This window comes from Catharus ustulatus, chromosome Z, assembly GCF_009819885.2.
Source record: "Catharus ustulatus isolate bCatUst1 chromosome Z, bCatUst1.pri.v2, whole genome shotgun sequence".
Classification (NCBI taxonomy): domain Eukaryota; kingdom Metazoa; phylum Chordata; class Aves; order Passeriformes; family Turdidae; genus Catharus; species Catharus ustulatus.
The window spans coordinates 1758769-1776290 of NC_046262.2; the positions used below are offsets into that span (position 1 = coordinate 1758769).

The 17522-nt window shown below is 47.2% G+C and overlaps 1 protein-coding gene across 6 annotated transcripts in view; it reads left to right on the plus strand.

Annotated features, from left to right (window-relative positions):
- The window catches only part of ZBTB7C (zinc finger and BTB domain containing 7C), a 149152-nt gene that overhangs the window by 37243 nt on the left and 94387 nt on the right, over window positions 1-17522 (plus strand). The window contains exon 1 of one of the 6 annotated variants that reach the window (XM_033086340.1): window positions 7646-7672. The exons of the other annotated variants lie outside the window; for them this stretch is intronic. The gene's annotated coding sequence lies outside the window, so the exon portion shown is untranslated. Of the gene's footprint in view, window positions 1-7645; window positions 7673-17522 lie in introns of those variants that run through there. 6 annotated transcript variants of the gene reach the window in all.

The window sequence follows — 17522 nt, forward strand, 5'->3', positions numbered from 1 at the left end:
GGAGGAATGAGTGTGCCTGAGCTCTCAATGTCTCCATGGGGAGCTCCTGGCTGCTCAGAGCATCCTCTAGCTCACTGATTGTCCTTCCTTCCTCATCCTCATGCTTTTGGCCCGGGAGAGAACAACAGCCAGTAAGTCAAGTGCTGCCCACGCACAACAGTTGAAATTCTCCAAGTGAAATTAGTTTTTAAATTTGGTTGGACATACAAAATTCTTCCCTAGCTCTGAACCAAATTTATATTTTGGAATCATAAAATGGTTTGGTTTGTGAAGGCCACTTGTAATGGGCAGGAACATCTTCCATCAGATCAGGATGCTCAGGGCCCCATCCCACCAGGACTTGAGTGTTTCCAGGGATGGGACAGCCACCTTCTTTGGGGTCTTCTTTGTACTCCAGAACTGGAAGGCAAAAGGTTTAGTTGATGCTCAGCTGCAAACTGGCCTCCACACTCATTTGTGGGCCTCAGGCATATCTAAATTATCCAAATTCAGACTGGGCTCCCGTGATCTGGCTGCAGCCTGTGGGACGATAACCTCCATCACAAAGGTCCAATCCAGCAGCCTGGGTTATTTCAAAGCAGGTAAGTGGAAGAGCCCACTGAGATAAATGCTCAGGTAATCACACAGGTCCAAACTGTGAAACCACCTTATGTCATCAAAGCAATTTGAAAATCAATTTGATGTCTGGCAGGGAGGCAGACACGTCGGGTCCCTTCGGCGTTCATTAGCATTCAGGTGGCAGCACTCTGCCAAAGCTGCTTTTTCTGGGAAAGCTATTGAGAAAAAAAAATTAAAGGAGGGGGAAAAATTAAAATTAGGCATTAACCGTAATTTCCTCTCATTAAAGGTAACAACAGCCCCAGCACCAGTCTGGAATGGGGCTGGTTTATGGGTTTTCAAGATGGGGAAACAGAGTGCACACCACAGAAGTGAAGTGATGATCAAATAAGAAAGCAAATGAGGCTCCCCCCTCGTTTTTAACAAAGGCAGGAGCGGGGCCAGTGGCAGAGTGGTTTAACTGAGCAGTTAGAAAATTGGAGGTCAAAGCCTGACATGGCTATTGATGAATTGAGGATGTTGGAAGAAGAGTAGCAGACATCACGAGTGGGCTGTAGGGACTGAAACATGAAGCAAGATTAAAAGAAGTTAAGTACCTGGAGGTGGTGTGGCTGTGCAGCAGTGAGGTGAACCATAATTACAGACACCACATGCTGCAGACTGGAGAGAGACCAAGGGAGAGAGGATCAGAGTGGGGTAAGGCAGAGGAAGGGGAAGACTCAGGATTCTGAATCTCTTTGTTCCAGATGTGTTTGGGCAGCTTGTGTGGTGCAACACCTGCTGGTCACCTCTTTTTTGCCATCTCCTCCTGAGTTTATTCTAGTTCATGCCCTGATGTTTCCCATGCAGCCTCAGGTCATTAATGAAGGGCTGGATTGTGCTGTGGCTGAGGATGAGACTCAGGCAACCTCCTGTAAAGCATCCTCATGGACTTGGGGTTCAGTGTTTGAATGAGCAAATCCTTTGAAGCTCTGGCCTGGTGATTCATACCATGTGGGACATACTGGGCAGAGTGCTGGGATGGAGCTGGCTTAGGGCTGAGAGCAGCTCTCAGGAAGAGGGTTCATAGCTGGTGTTGTCAGGTGTCAGGCTCCCATTGCAGCTTTTCTTGCAGTGGTGTCACTTAGTTGCTCTCGCTTGATGAGGTTGCTTGTTTTCATGAAGACTTTATGAGCATCATATATTCCTATCATCACACCTTCCTTTGAAACTACAAACTGGAGATGATGCCCTGGGCAGGTGATGTACTGAAAATTGTAGGTGCAGAGACTTGCATGCATTTTTTTTATTAAGCTTTCTTGTTTACAAAGGCAGGCTCCAAATGAATCCCTAACGACTGTGACTGCAAAATTATCTCCATGAATCCAAGCGTAGCAGCACCTTCCTGAGTCTGCAGGTAGCCTGAGACAGTAAAATAATGGGTAAGCGCTTCTGCCTCTTAGCAGATGCTTCAGGGAGCTCAGCGTGGTGACTTTGCCTTGATTGGTCTCGACTAACTTTTCCCTGGTGATTATTTTGGTGTCTTAAGTTCCAAAGAAAATGGACTAAAGGGTGGCATGGGCGTTGTAACCAGGTGACTTTTAAGGTTTCATCCAACCCAGACAATTCTGATTCTGTGGTTCTAAATCTCCCAAAGCCTGCTAGCACCATACTTTTCCATGTTTGCACTGGTTGTGTGATCAATTAATTGATTGTAGCCATGTCTGCATGTAGTATTTTTCATCTGGCTTCTCAAGGCAACAAATCTGAGACCTGTCTCTTTCTGTGCCCCATCAGTAATTCTTGAACCATGAAGGGGGAGAGAGTCAGATTTGTTAGAGGACTAGCAATAATTTGAAGTGCCTAGAATTCTTCAGAATAAATATCTAATGACCCGAGTGAGGAGACATCTGCAGTGATACGAGACACACCAGTGATGGTAGAGCCATGCCATGTGGTTGCCACCCAACTGCAGATGGGTGGATGCTTTTAAACAAATTAATCCTGAGGGTGCCTGCAATCTCTGTGCAGCCAGACACTCCTGGGATAAATCCTGGACCTAATTCTGAGCTGTCTGGCATCTCATGTAGTCATCCAGCTTCCGCAGAGCAGGGACAGGGAGCAGCCTCCCTGTGTTTGACTGCGAGGCACTGAGGGACTGGACCTTTTGCATGTGTCTGAGCCGGGCAGACGCGAGTCTTGAATCAAATTAAAAAACACAGCAACTTGTGAGTTCGTTAGACATGACTAAGGGCTGCTTGGGTTAATGGAAAAGTTGAGCAGGGCTTAATTGTTCCTGCATAAAGAGCTCATGGAGGAGCTGTGGAGGCCATGGGAGGGGATGAGAGTGTAAGGTGTCGCTTGTAGGGTGGGAGGGAGTAGATAAGCCAGCATCACTTTAGGAAAAATATAAAAACTAAGACTCAGAAGCTTTAATTGTGAGGGATGTTGGTGCCAGAGCAGCTGCAGCAGGGAGCTGGCCTGGGATGGTGTGGTTCAAAGTATTTTTTTTTAAACACATTTGCTTTATACGGGGGGATTTTGTGCCAAATGAGATACCATGTGCTGGTGACAATCTTGCTGTGTGCCATGTGGCTGGCACAGAGCCCCTGTGCAAGTGCTGATGGCTGGGAGGTTGTCTGTGTGCCTGCAGACCCCTGTCAGCTGAGTGCTGCTGGACACATGGACTGAGACACAGGTCCCCAGGGCTGCCATGGAAGCTGGGCAATGACACAGAGAGGGCCAAGAGCTTCCTCCCTGCAGCCATTTCCCATTGGTTTCTCCAGCCATCCTAGAATCCTGCAACAGTTTATGTTGGAGGGAATCTTAAGGATCACCTAGTTCCATGCCCCTGCCACGGGTAGAGACACCTTCCACTAGACCAGGTTGCAATGACAGAGCCCGAGGGTGGAAGGTGAGGGCTGGGCAGCCTTCAAATCTCTCAACAAAGCCTCTTCCCTCCTCCCCAAGCACTCCATCCCATGAAAAGATGTGTTTGTGCCTCCCAGCTTTCTCTTCCTTAAACCCCTGGTCTCCATGACCAGCCTCACCTCTTTGCTTGTGCATCACTTGCTGGTTTGTTTTGCAGCTATTTGGGATGGTGGGAAAACAGGCAAAGAAGAGAGAAGGGTTTGGGTAGGAAAGGCATCCCACTTGTTGGAGTGAGTGGTCAGATCTCTGCTGTTGCCCCGAGGGGAGACAGGGACACCAGGCTGAGTGTGGGGAGCCCAGCCAGCATTCACATCCCTCCACAACAGCTGTGAGGAGCCAAGGAGAGTAAGTAAGTGTTAGTGAGTGTTCAGTAAGTGTTACATCAGCATAGAAAAACATGCTTGGTGCAGAAACATCATGAAGTGAAATAAAATTTTTATGCCTCTTTTCTTTTTCTTTCTCCCTCTTTTACGCCTTGGTAGCACACACTGAAGTTGTCTGGGTGGATCTGATCTCAGTGCTTGGGTCATTTTATGACTGTTCTTGCTGTTTTCATGGGAGTCAAGTGATTTATGTGCATCTTTGCAGATCTGGGCCTTTAGCTAGTATCAGAGTGCACACCCACGCATGCCACTATGGCAACATCTAATAACCCCAGTGTAGAAAAATATTTCCTTTTCATTGTAGCAGTTAAGCTGGAATTTCTGAGAGGACTGATGGCATGAAGTGCCGAACTCCCACCCAGGTAAATAAGAGTTGAGCATGTTATTCTTTCCAATTCCCTTTCTGAGGAACTCCTTGGAGCGTGTCTCTGCTGAAGGTAGATTGTGTGGGGAGAGGAGGCAGCTGGAGCCTGGGTGGCTTCCTCACAGCCATTCTTGATGGTACTTTGGAGCATTTAGGCGTCACCCCAGAGCTCATGTGCTGGGAAAAGCCTTCTTGCCTGTGCTGTGCAGAACCAGGTGGTGCTGGATGAGGAAGATGCTGAGAACTGTCCCCAGCTTTCCTTGATAGCTGACTCACCCCAGGGTGACTGCAGGACTTCAACTCTGTTTTGGCAACTCTGGCTCCTAACCCTGCTGCTTTCAAGGGCTGTGTCTTCCCTAGAAGAGGTTTGCACTGTGGTGATGATGGTGAGATCCCTTCTGGTCCTAGGCTGGGCTCCTGGTCCTCAGCAATCAGGTGCCAAATGCTCAATGAGTTCCAGTGGTGCTGGTTTGGTACCAGGACTTAAGATCCAGCAGAAGCTTTTGGCCCCAGAATGTTGCCTCTCCCTGCTAGGATGTTGTGTGTGGATACCCAGGGGAGATCCCTGAAGGTGTTTTGAAACCAAGGGGAAGGAGGGGAGGAATTAAACAAAAATAAGAGAATGTTTGTCCCCGCTTAGCCAGCAAGCGGGATTAATGAAACTCTGCAGAGGGCAGAGGGAGGGTGAGGACACAGTCAGCAAAAATGGATCTGGATGGCTGTAACATAAATATGGAGGGGGTGGAGGAAGCTGGAGACTGTGCCCTGCAGAATTAGCTCAACATTGACTATATCTGAAGCCCCTGCTGGCCTCAAAGGCCCTCATTCAGTACCCACTTTGTTTCAACAATTAGAAAGACGAAAGAGCATCTGTCATGCAAATTGTATGGTAGGACAGATGCCCAGTGTGAGGTCCTGCACTGGCAACCAGTGGTTCACAACAAACAAACAAAAAATGTCCCTTTCATTCAAGAGATCTGCTGTTGGGTTGTCTCCAAATGCCTGTACATTGAGAGTGAGGTTTTTTCCTCAGGGTGTCCCTTCAGAGCTGGGCTGTGCAGCAAGAGAAGCTGCTCTGGTGTGTGCATCATGAGTTAATTACCAACTTCTAATCACATCTGGTGTGGCTGTCTAACAGGCCATGTCCTGTCTGTCACTGTGACGTGGTGAAACCTGGTGAAAAAGCCGAACCTGCTCATTGTTCTCGGTTTTCCAGAGCAGCTGTGGCTGCCTCTGGATCCCTGGCGGTGTCCAAGACCAGGTTGGTTGCGGCTTGGATCAACCTGGGATAGTGGAAGGTGTGCCTGTCCATGGCAGGGGACATGGATCACCCTTAAGGTCCCTCCCAACCCAAACCATTCCATGATCTTCTGGTAAGAAACTCCTGGAAAAAGTTCTGGAGTGCTTTGGAGGCAAGTCGTGGAACAAACAGTTTGGGTTGGAGAGAATCTTCAAGACGATGTCGTTTCAATCCCCCTGTCATGGGCAGGGACATCATCAACAACATCAGGTTGTTCAACTACCCATCCAGCCTGGCTTTGAGTGTTTCCAGAGTGGGATGTGAACCCTTTCTCTGGGCAGCGTGTTCCTGAGGATGGGTTGGGCAGCATAATTCCAAAGGCTGATCTGATGCCCTTAAGTCCATGCTCCTTCTTTGCCACTGGATAAATGTCAGCTCCTGTTACAGAGTGCAGGAGAAGGAGAGGTCCCAGATGACCTTGCAGTTTGAAATTTCAGATGGATATGAAAAAAGGCTTTTCATTCCTACCTCCTCATCTTATATAGGGGTTGATGTGTTTGGGATAAAAGCCACAACAGCATCTTGCCTTTATTCAGGACACCTCCCTGTCCCTTGGTGAGAGGGGTGGGAAGGATGGCAGTTCCTGCTCACAGAGTGCTTGAGGAGAAATATTTTCCAAATTTTCTTAAAATGCATGATAAAAACAGACTTTGGGGTCAGTACTGCTGGAGCATCAGTGACAAGGGAGCAATGCTGGAAGTGGAGGCAGGATTTCATGGGGGAATGGGGCTTGGTGGATGCTTTCATGTTTTACTCCAAGGCAGGGTAGAACCAGTGGTGGCTCCCATTTGGAGCCTGTGGATCCTCATGGAGGGGATTGTGAGTTGTCCTCTCAGAGGTTAGGGCTGCTGAGGGAGCAACCCTTCTGATGGAATAAGGAGAAAATGAGCAGATGACTCTCCAAACAAGTTCTGTAGGCACTTGCTTGGAAAGCAGAGGATTGATTTCTCCTCTTGAGGGCTTTCAGATGCTCCTCTGTGTTTAGCTTTGCTGGACAAGTTTAAAGGAAAATGCTGAGAAAGATGAAATTTCCTATTCAGTCCTCTCAGCTCATTCCCTGAAGCTGGAGGAAGGCACCCTGCAAGGTCAGTGGCAGCTCCTGCAGTAGCGTGATGGACTCATTTCCCTTTCCCCCCACCACCTCCAGGTCTCCAGGCCCTGCTGTCACAGTACAGCTGTGTGAGTGGCAAAGTGCAGATGCTCCTGGGTTTTATTTTTTTTACGAGCTGGCCGAGCCTTGTGCCGTCCCCCAGCTTTGGCAGAGGAAAGCTGCAGCTCCACGCACGGCATCTGCCGGAGCGCCCGGGGGGCTGGCAGGGCATGAAAGGGAGCTGCGAGGCCAGGCTGGGGTGGATGTGCTGGATGCAGCCTCGGGAGGGGTTTGGGAGCATGTTCCTGGTTTTTTCCCCTTCTTCCCCCGTGTCTGTTTGTGTTGGATGTGCTGGCAAACTGTGCCCTCTGCAGATGGGCTTTGACCTTGGCTGCCACCCAGCTCTGCTGGGGCAGGTAGGGATGGGAATGGATTCACAGCCTTTGAGACCGCTCAGCCCGTGGAGCATTTTCTAAATATGAGCTCTGATTTATGCCTGGTAACTACCTTTTTCCACTGTAAGGAAGAAAAAAAAAAAATAGTTAAATTGGTAATTTATTTTCCCAGGGTAGTGGGAAACTGCACTTACTTGAGCTTGAGGTAACTTCAGCTGAGCTTGTTGAAATCTCTGATCCATCCCAAGGTTTCTGAGTTCAGAAAATAAAAATAAAACAGTGATAACAATCCCAGTGTGTCCCATGAAAGACATAATGGGGCAAATAGCAGGAGTTTGGGGAGTTTTTTATCTTCTACATAGATGTGCTTGATGGAAAATAAATGCACTACAACTTTAAGGCTTTGCCTGCAGCTAAATATAAGGGTGTGCTGGCTCCACCCTGCTGCTCTGTTAGGGATACAGGCATTTATTTTTCTGGGGTGGGTTTTTGCTTTATTTTTTTCCCCTTCTCTTTTATTGCTTTTTTTTTTTTTTTTTTTTGGGAGAATCTTCACCATGAAATAACCGAGAGTTTAACAGAGTGGTCCTGGAGTGTGCAGGAGAGGTACCTCCTAACATTCTCCCCATGGAAAGTTAAAGGCTTGGGACTTGACCAAATTTCAACTTTCATGTAAGTGCTGCGTGCTGTTGTCTGATGGGGAGATGAGGATGGCAGGGACGAAGTCTTAAGGCAGCAAGTCTGTTTTAATCTGACTTTCCTGAGCTCCCAACCTGCTTGGTGTTAAGCCAACAGCCAGGCTATTCTGGGGTAGCTGAGCTTCGTGGCTTGGGGATGGTCAGCCCTGAGGGGATGATTATTCTTTGCCTGAATTTTTTTTAAATTTTCAGTGAAAACTCTCTTGGTGTTGATAAAACTCAGAGAGGTGGTGGGCAGGATGTGTTTTCAGCCAGCATTTGCTCAGTCTAAACTTATTTTTCTCTGACTTTCTGTTTTTGAAAGAGAAGCCAGTTTCATCTCCATTTTCTGTAATCATCTGCTTATTTTATTAGCTTTTTCCAAAAGGCTGTGTTTCCCCCGATGCCTGGCCACCTGTTTTCTATGAGCTGCTGAAGGTCTGAGCTCTTGCTCCGCGTGTGCAGAGCAGATTTCTTTCAACAAGCCAAAAGAAACGGCACAGCTATAGACTAAAAAGGGCAAAAAAACCCACATGCTGTGCTATTTTGGTAGTAGCAAATTATGCGTCCTACAAATTACCATTGGTTATGAACATTGTCCGTCTGTCTGGATGACAATGTCCTGCTTTCAGACCACTGCTAATACGTTTAGAATTAGGATAATACTCATTGAACTCCAAAGCAGCTCCTCTTTTCTTTGCCCTGATTTATTCCTAGCAGCAAATGTCACATGCAAGTGGAAGTTTTATGGCTGGATAATTCACAGCCTGTTGGGCATCTTATTAAGAAGGGCTCAGACTTTTAAAAAAAAGTGACTCGAGGTTGTTCTTTTAGTGTTGAGAAAGTATCAATTCTCTAGGTTTTGTTGCTTGCTGCCTTTCTCTTTTAATTTTTTTCTTTTCTTAACCTCACCCTTTTTTGTTTTGTTCTCCCTTTCTCTTTCCCTCTTTGCTTTCTCACCCCCCTTTTCTTTCCCTCTGTTTTCTTTTCCCCCTTTCCTTGCCCCCTTTTCTTGTCTCCCATTTTCTTTCACCCATTTTATTTTCCTTCTTTTCTTTCTTTCTTTCTTTCTTTCTTCCTCTCTTTCTTTCTTTCTTTCTTTCTTTCTTTCTTTCTTTCTTTCTTTCTTTCTTTCTTTCTTTCTTTCTTTCTTTCTTTCTTTCTTTCTTTCTTTCTTTCTTTCTTTCTTTCTTTCTTTCTTTCTTTCTTTCTTTCTTTCTTTCTTTCTTTCTTTCTTTCTTTCTTTCTTTCTTCCTCTCTCTCTTTCTTCCTCTCTCTCTTTCTTCCTCTCTTTCTTCCTCTCTTTCCCTTTCCTTTTCCCTTTCCCTTTCCCTTTCCTTTTCCCTTTCCCTTTCCCTTTCCCTTTCCCTTTCCCTTTCCCTTTCCCTTTCCCTTTCCTCCCCTCTTTCCTTCCCTTTCCCTCTTTCACTCTTTTTCCTGTTTTTTCAATTTTCCATTTATTTTGCTTCCTATTTTATTTTTATGTCTCTCTCTCTAATTTTCTCTTTTCTTTCCCTTTCATTCTTTCCAGTGAAGCACAAGTTGAACTGAGGGCTTGCTCACCTTTCCATCTGAGCTTCCTGAGCATCAGTTCTGAAGTACAGCTCCAAATCCACAGTGAGGACAGTGGTACTGTAACCACTGTAAGAAATAGATGAGGATTGTAAATAAGGATTTCCCCACTACAGTACCACAAACATACTCACCATTTGATATGCCTTGCAGAGGTGGTTCATGCCCGCATCTTGACCTGTGGCTGGTCATTTTAGGCACTGTAGAGTGAATACCCTAAAAAGATATTTCCAGGTGTGATGTTGCATGGGGGTTCATGGGCAGGGGTGGGAGCAGGGTGAGCTGGTGCTCCAGCTCAGTGATGGGGTGTCTGTGTGTGCTGGGTGAATCCCAGCACAGCAAACCCAGCAGGCAGCTTTGTCCTTTCCTACAAGTCCTGTCTGGACCAGAGTGTCCCCTGCAGCAACACCAAGGGCAGGTTATGCCCTTTCCAGCTGTGAGGCTTGAGAACAGATGGTGTCTTGTTCCACTTTCACACCACCCTTGGCTTCCTTTCCGATTTTCCTGAGTCACCTTTTTCACAAAAGGGATTGAAAGGAAGAGACTGGCATGTCCATGAGGGCAGGTAGCGTTTTCCCTCCCGTGCTGCCTGGCACACTGCTGTTGGAGAGTGTCTGGTCGGTGTTTCTGCAGCATCTCTCTGCCGTAACGCATCTGTGCTTCTTCTCTCCGGGGTTTTCCATGCCAGTTATCTGTGCCAAGCAGGAGACAGGAGGTGAGCAGCTTTGCTGACTGTCTGGGGGGAAAACAGTGCTGTGGCCTCGTTTTGTGTCGGGTGGATTCAGGCATTGCTCCATAATGAGTTAAAAGACCTCTTCCTTCCTTCTCTTCCTCCCCCATCTTCTTCCTCCTCTTCTTCTCCTCATCCTCTGCTTCCTCTCCTTCCGTGCTTCTTTTCCTTTTACTCTCCCTTTTTTCCTTCTCATCTGCCTTCTGCCTTCTCCATCCTTTCCTTCCTCTCCATCTTTTCCTTCTTTCCCCTCCTTTCTTCCCCTCCTTCCTTCCCCTCCTTCCTCTCCTTCTCCTGCCTTTCTCTCATTCCTTTCTCTCCTCCCTTCCTCTCCTTCCTCCTCCTCCACCTGTGTCACAGCCATTACCCCTTGCTGGTGCTGCTGCAGGATCCAGATGCTGCACAAATCCAGAGCAGCATTCCCAGCTCTGACTGCCTTGCCCACGACCCTTATCCCATGCCAGAGCTCCCTCTCGCTTGCACTGCAGAGGCAGCTTTTGCAGAAGGGAGACCACAGAGTGTCCCAGCAGAGGGCTGGTGGTGTGGGGACCCCAGGAGCACTTTTGAAGGCTCCTCCCTTCAGGTCCCAGGGGTGTTTGTTGCCAGGATCAGTCCCATTGTCACCCTCCACTTATTACTGGGGTGTCTCAGGCTTGTATCTCCTGGTTTTACACCCTTGGGTACAAGAAAAGTGTGAAACCCCATCACTGTGAAGGTGCTTTCAGAGGGCTCTGTGCACTGGGACCCATTTTCAGCAGGATTTTCTCCACTGCAGGGTGGGTGCAGGGTTGGCTGGGCTGCATCCTCAGATGTTCAGGGGCTGCTTTGGGTGGTGTTTCACTTCACAGAAACCAAGTGCTCTGCCTGGAAAGACAGATTGCTGCCACAGCATAAACAAATCTATTGAGCCCAGGCAGCCAACAGATTCACCATGTGCAACGTGTGTGTCTCTCCAGCCCTCTTGTGCTTTCCTGTCCAGACTGAGAATGGCTTGGGCATTGAGGGAAAGTCCTGTGGGGAGAGGCTGAGTGAGCTGAAAAGGGGCTCAGCCTGGAGAAAAGCAGGCTCAGGGGGAACCTTGTGTCTCTGCACAACTCCCTGACAGGACAGCCAGGGGTGGGGGATTTGGGATCTTATCCCAAGGAACAGGGACAGCAGGAGAGGACATAGGCTGCACCAGGGAATGCTCAGGTTGGACACGAGGAATTTTTTCGCACAAGGGGTGATTAAAAATTTGGAAGGGGATTTCCAAGGAGTTGTTGGAGTCCCCATCCCTGGAGGTGTCCGGGGAAGGCCTGGATGTGGCACTCAGTGCTCTGAGCTGACAATGTGGGGATCAAACACAGCTTGGACTCGATGATCTTGGAGCTCTTTTTGAGCTGAGATGATATTGTGATTCTCTGATTGCTGCCCTCTTGAGAGGGAGAGAGGTGACGTGTGTAAGTGACAGGTCACTTAAAATGAGCCCCACATGTGTCCCACAGAGCTGGGACTGGCATGAGAGGGCAGTAGAGCTTTGTCAGAGCCTTTGTCATTCCGTCTGCCTCAAACCCCTGGAGCACGAGTGGATCTCCTGTCCTGCAGGTGGTTTTGGAGAAGCTGTATAACAAAGGTGGGTGTGTAAATCCCTTCTTACAGGTCCCTGAACTTGTGGCAGTGGATAGGAGTTTTGTTGAGGGATGTTTTGTTTTTGTTGAGGGATGGATGAGCTGTGTCTGATGCTGTTTTTTTATACACCTTCTCCATCCCCTAATGGAAAGGGTGCACTGGCCACTGGCAAACTGAGCAAAAGCTCTGCAGAGCACCGAAGAAGGGCTGCAGGGGGGGAATGCACACCCACTGGGGGGGCTAGCAGTGCTTGGAAATGGAGGTTCTCCTTTGGAAGCCTGCGTGAGCGCCATTTCCCGGGAGTTGCCTAATTTAAATCATCTTTGCTCTGTTTTGTCCTATCCATTATTTTCAGCTGTCAACATTAAGTGCCACAAAGACCCTGTAATAGGCTTCTTTCTGCTTCCCTCTAATAATCCCAGAAACAGTCACTGGCCCTTTGTCTGAGGCTCTGTGATGGCTCTCAGTGTTCAATTTGCTGGAGAGGAACCACTTTGTGGAACAGTAGGACAATCAGTGAGGCAGTGGCTCAAGTGCTGCCATCCTCCCTTTGAAGGGGCTGGAGAGGAGCAAGATGGAATTGTGTTTTGCCCATCATGGTTAATGACTTCTAAGAAAAGCTTCAGTGACAGCTCAACAAAAGTGATCCTGGCTTACAAAAATAGATGCATTTCATTTGCCCCAGAATTTGTTGGGGTTTAGAGTGATTCTTGGAGCTGAAGGAGAGCAGTGAGATCTGTTGTTCAGGTCTGGCTTAGGACACGGAGTCTCTGTCCAGCAGGAGGGTCTGAGCCTTGTGAAGACCAGAATAAAGTCCAGCACAGGTAAGTGCTGCCAGATTTTCTTGGCTTTTTTAGGTGTTGGTAGGATCTAGTAAAGGCTCTTCACATGTGAAACAGCAGGGTCCTGTCAATGCTGTGCATCCATCTTTGGCAGTCCTGAACTACACCAGCATTTCTTATGTGTCCTCAGGGATGCTTGCTTTGGGCTGGGGGTGAACCAAAAGGCTTCTTGAGGGCTCTTGCACTACTTGGATGCTACAGTCTTTGTGTCTTCCCTGGGGCTGTGTGAGGCATCCCATGCCTAACTCAGCATAGATTGGGGAAGCTTTACCCTGGTTTCTTGCTCCTCATGTTTTACTGAAGTGGAGGAGCAACAAGTGCCTCCATTGCATGAAATACCTCAAAATATCCGGCATTCCATGTGATTCCATACTGATTTTGTGCTGAGCTTGCCTTATCTTACTTGCACTGCTGCCCTTAGCCTTGCCCATCTCCTGTCCGTCTTGCCATCAGTTCTTGTTCCAGGTTTGCCCTCTCAGTCAGACACCAGTCTGCTTCAGAAATTCCCCTGGTCAAGGGATCAGCTCTAGACAGCTAAAAGTACAGTAATTTCACAATTATAAGCTGCACCATTTTGACTAAAATTTTGGTCCAAACCCGGAAGTCCGGCTTATAATCAGGTGCAGCTTATATACGGACAAAGAATTAAAAGTTGTTGTTTTAGGAGGACAGGTGTCTGCTGAGAAAGGCACGAGCTTCTCTTTGAAATGGAGAATGTAAACCCCCTCCCTCCAAATTATTATAATTTTGAAATCAAGGGGCTCTCAGGCAAAGATATGGGAATTAGGAATAACAGTTCTTTACTAGGGAAATTAAAATAGAAATACAGCACTACAAAGAACAAACCCCAAACCCTGACAAAGTCAGAGTACAACCTGACACCCGTCAGGCAGGGTGTTGGCAGCAGTCCCATCCCATGGTGGCTGCATCCTCCTGCAGTGACAGATGTGGCTCAGTTGGAGCAGTGCTCCTGTACAAGGTGCAGTTTCCCTCCGGAGCTCTAGTGGGGATGTGGAGAAATCCGGTTTTCCTCTGGAGTCCAGTGGAGAAAGGGGCTCCCTTAGTGTCCCAAAGCCTCTGTTTTTATCTTGGTAAGAAATGTTGGGCTCTTCCCCCTGGCTGGAGCAACTCCCAATGGGATGCAGTAATTTTATCAGTCCCACAGTGGGACTCAATGGCCATGAGCAGAAAATGACTGGCTGGAGGAAGGATGGGTTGTGAAAAGATAAAGAACAATGCCCTGCCTGGTTTCAATGGATGGCCCATTAGCAGAATATCTGCTGTGGAGATAAGGATCACTGCCCCCACTCTCAACATTGTAATGTGCGGCTTATAATCAGGTGCGGCTTGTAATCGTGAAATTACTGTATTCTGATTACAACCAAAAGTAGCCTAATAGTGCTGCACTGGGTATTAGAAGTCTGTCTGTCTTTATTGGTCAGGAATGGTTTTGTCACAGCCTTCTTCTAGAGCTTTTAGGGAGAGTAAAGGTGTAAAGATGGAGCTTGATGTGGTTTTGAGAGCTCCTCCATGCTCTGCCTGTGATTCCTTTCTTGTTCAGCCCTCTAGTCCTGGATTTGAAAGGTACCAAGATAGGAGGGAGTCAGGGATGGCTCAGAAAGCGACTGAAGAAGACAAAGAATTCAACTTTTCTATAAGTGCATAAACAAATAAGTTATTACTATGAGAACATAAATAATGAGGAGAAAAATAACTTTACAAGTAAATGTTGCAAGGAGAAGTAAGTTTGATTTTTAAATTTGAGCTGTGCATGCAGAAGCACAGGATGATTGCTTCTGAGTCTGTTTATCCTGAAACTTAATTCTTACAGGGACCATTGTCAGGGTTGGTTTGTTTTTTTTTTTGCATTGGTTTCATGTTGACTGGTGCTACATTTAATCTGCCACCACTCTGCTCAGTGTCTTTGCCTGCTGCTTGGCTTTCTTGAGTCCTGCTGGAGTGTCTGATGGGTTTTTGTGGCCTCAAAGCCTTATTCCACTCCGTGCTAAGACAGCAGCTTTAGGAATGAAAAACGAGTTTCAAAATGCTATTAAAGGAAAGCTGTTGGTGTAACATGATTTTTTGCTCAGTCCCATATGGCTTGGGGGGGTCCAAGACTCATTAAAAAACCCACTTGAAGTGTGCTCTGCCTCACAAATGTCCCACAAATATCCCCTCAATGTTAGCCATGGCCCACAGCTACACCTGGGTGCTTTCCATGAAGTCCCACGTCTGCAATTGAGTGGAAAGCTAAAATTGTAAGGAAAACCATCATGACAAAATCCAGGCTTGTTTTAGCCCATTTGGTTGTGGAAAGAAAAGTTGCAAACTGGACCTCTGAGCAATCCCAAAGGAAAAGACAAACAATGTGTTAGAAGAAGGGGAGGGGAAAAAAAAAGAGCTGGAAGTGTTGAAGGCAGTCTCATGGGTTTAGGATGGTGTGAGCACTCAGCTCTGGCCAGGGCTGGCTGTGAAGCAGAAGCTGTGGTCGGGGAGAGAAGTCGCCCTTGGGCTCTTCCTCGGAGTCAAGGAAGGTGGATTGTTTTCTGGCGATGAAATTTCCTATTGAAAAATTGAATGCTTCCTTCTCTCCCTTGTGAATGGGATGCCCAGGAAGCGAAGCACACTGGTTCCAATTACCAGCACAGCCAGCTCAGGTGCTGCAGTCAGTCAGGAATTTATACCTGTTCATATGTTCTAGAAAAGATAAAAACTTTTTTTTTTCAAGTTTTTTTATTCTTTTTTTTTTTTTCTTTTTCAATCTGGGTAATGAATTCAAAGCAGGAGCCCAGCCAGACTGCTTTTGATTTGTTCCCACATTAATGTTTTATGTCTGAATATGTGCCTGATCACTCAAATTAGTCCAACTCGCTACTGCAGTTGAGCCCAAAAAAATGGTCCCAAGCCATGCAGGCTCATTGATAGGGCTGGAGCACCTCTCCCATGCAGACAGCCTGGGAGAGCTGGGATTGTTCAGCCTGGAGAAGAGAAGGCACTGGAGAGACCTTGCTGTGGCCTTTCAGAACTTAAAGGGGGCTTATAAAGAAAAATAAAGAGTTTTTAGTGGGGCCTGTTGTGGTAGAACCAAGGGTGATGGCTTTAAACTGAAGAAGGGGAGATTTGGACTAGATGTAAGGGAGAAATGTTTTACTGTGAGGAAGGTGAGGCTTTGGCACAGGGTGTCCAGAGAAGCAGCGGGTGCTCCATCCCTGGAAGTGTCCAAGGTTAGACTGGACAAGGCTGGGAGCAGCCTGGCACAGTGGAAGGTGTCTGGAATCCCTTCTCCAGACCTTTCCCTGCCTGTGTGGGCAGGGTGGATGGCCCAAATTACAGGCAGTACTGGCTGGAGCTGGTGTGAGCTGTGGCTGCAGATGGGCCTGAAGGCTCCAGCTTTGCATGATGCCTTCTGCAGGGACCTGGCAGAGCACAAAGACCTTGTTAAGGCAGCCAGTTTGGCTACAAGTGCTCACCTCTTCCAGAGCACAATTGACTAAGTGGTGCTGCTCCAGGACCAGGCTACTGCACCCCCGGGTTCCTGTTGATATTTAAAATAAGAGCATACATCTCTGTTGTTGTTTCCATCCAGGGTTGCCTGCAGCTCTTCAGGCAGGATCCCCACTTTCCTGCAGGGTTGGTTACACAAAGCCTCAGCACAGGCTAAACTTGCCCTGCAGTCTGAGTCCAGGGGCAGCAGGCAGATCATGGAATCCCATGGAAGCATTTACAATGGAGAAGGTAACTCTGAGATCACTGAGTCCCCAGCACTGCCAGGGACACCACGGACCTATTTAAATTTTAAATCACTCCAGGGATGAGGACTGCCTGTGCCAGGGCTGGGCAACACTTTCCATTAAGAAATTTTCCCCAATATCCCATCTAAACCCACCCTGGTACAATTTGAGGCCTTTCCCTGTCATCCTGTCCCTTGTTCTCTGGAACCTTCCCCTGGCATCCCCCTCCTGTCAGGGAGCTGTGGGGAGGGAGAAGGTCTGTCTCCTCTCAGACTTCTTTTCTCCAGGAGTAACGAGCTGGAGGAGAATGCAAGAATACACAAAGCAGCTCACAGTGGAAATGTTGCATATACATGTGTGTGATTTTAGAGGATTCCCGTTGTACAGTTGTGTTACTGGGAGTTCCTGGTCATTAGGAGTGATCTGGAGTGGGAACACCTGGAGGGCCAGAGTTAAGGGTGATTATGCAGCCCAGCCCTGGCTTTTCTTCACTTTGGAGAGCTGCACAGCATTAATTTCATTGCAGGTTTATATACAGCTAATTGGCATGTAGTTTGATATGCAAATAAAACCATATGAATATCAAGAGAAAGACTTAAAGCTGTGCTTTCCACTGCCATGCTACAGTCCTTGCTTTTCTGGTCAGTCTAATCTACTCGATTGCTCCTTTCATCATCCTGTGTTTTGAAGGCATGATATCTCTTTCAAAGAACATCTGTCAGACGTATATTAATTAGTTAATTTTTCTACATGGAATGTAAACACGAGGGTGGAGAACCCAAAGCCCTGAGGATCCAAGGAGGTGTGTGGCCAAGTAATTATTTTGGGGTAATGCAGAGATGTGGCATGTGCTCAGTCTATAAAGGCAAGAAACAGGTTTCCTACCAGATACAGTCAGTTTATGCTAAAGACTGAAGTGAAATTTTCTTGATGTGGGCACTAGAGCCCATGTCATAGACACACCATAGAGATGGCATTTCCAAACTGAGCTTTCTAAAGCCAAAGATGCTACTGGCAGTGGTGCTGAAGTAGATTTAAATTCAGTTTTTAATTATGAATATTAAACTCAAGTAGTTGAAGAATGAATGAAAGCTTGGTGAGAGTCAATATTTTTGTGTTTGAAGGAAAGTTGAAGGTGTAAATTTGTTGGCTGGTAGCACCAAGTTTCACTCCTGACTGGGGGCTACCTGGATGCTTCTCATGTGGCTCACAGAGAACCAGACTTACTGGGATTTTTGTGTTATGATCTTGGGTGAATGTCTTTTGCTGTCACTGTGAGTCTTGAATCTTTGGCCACAAACAAAATGCAGTGCCCATTCAGCAGAATGAGTTTTGGATTTCTGCAAGTTGCACCAAAGCCAT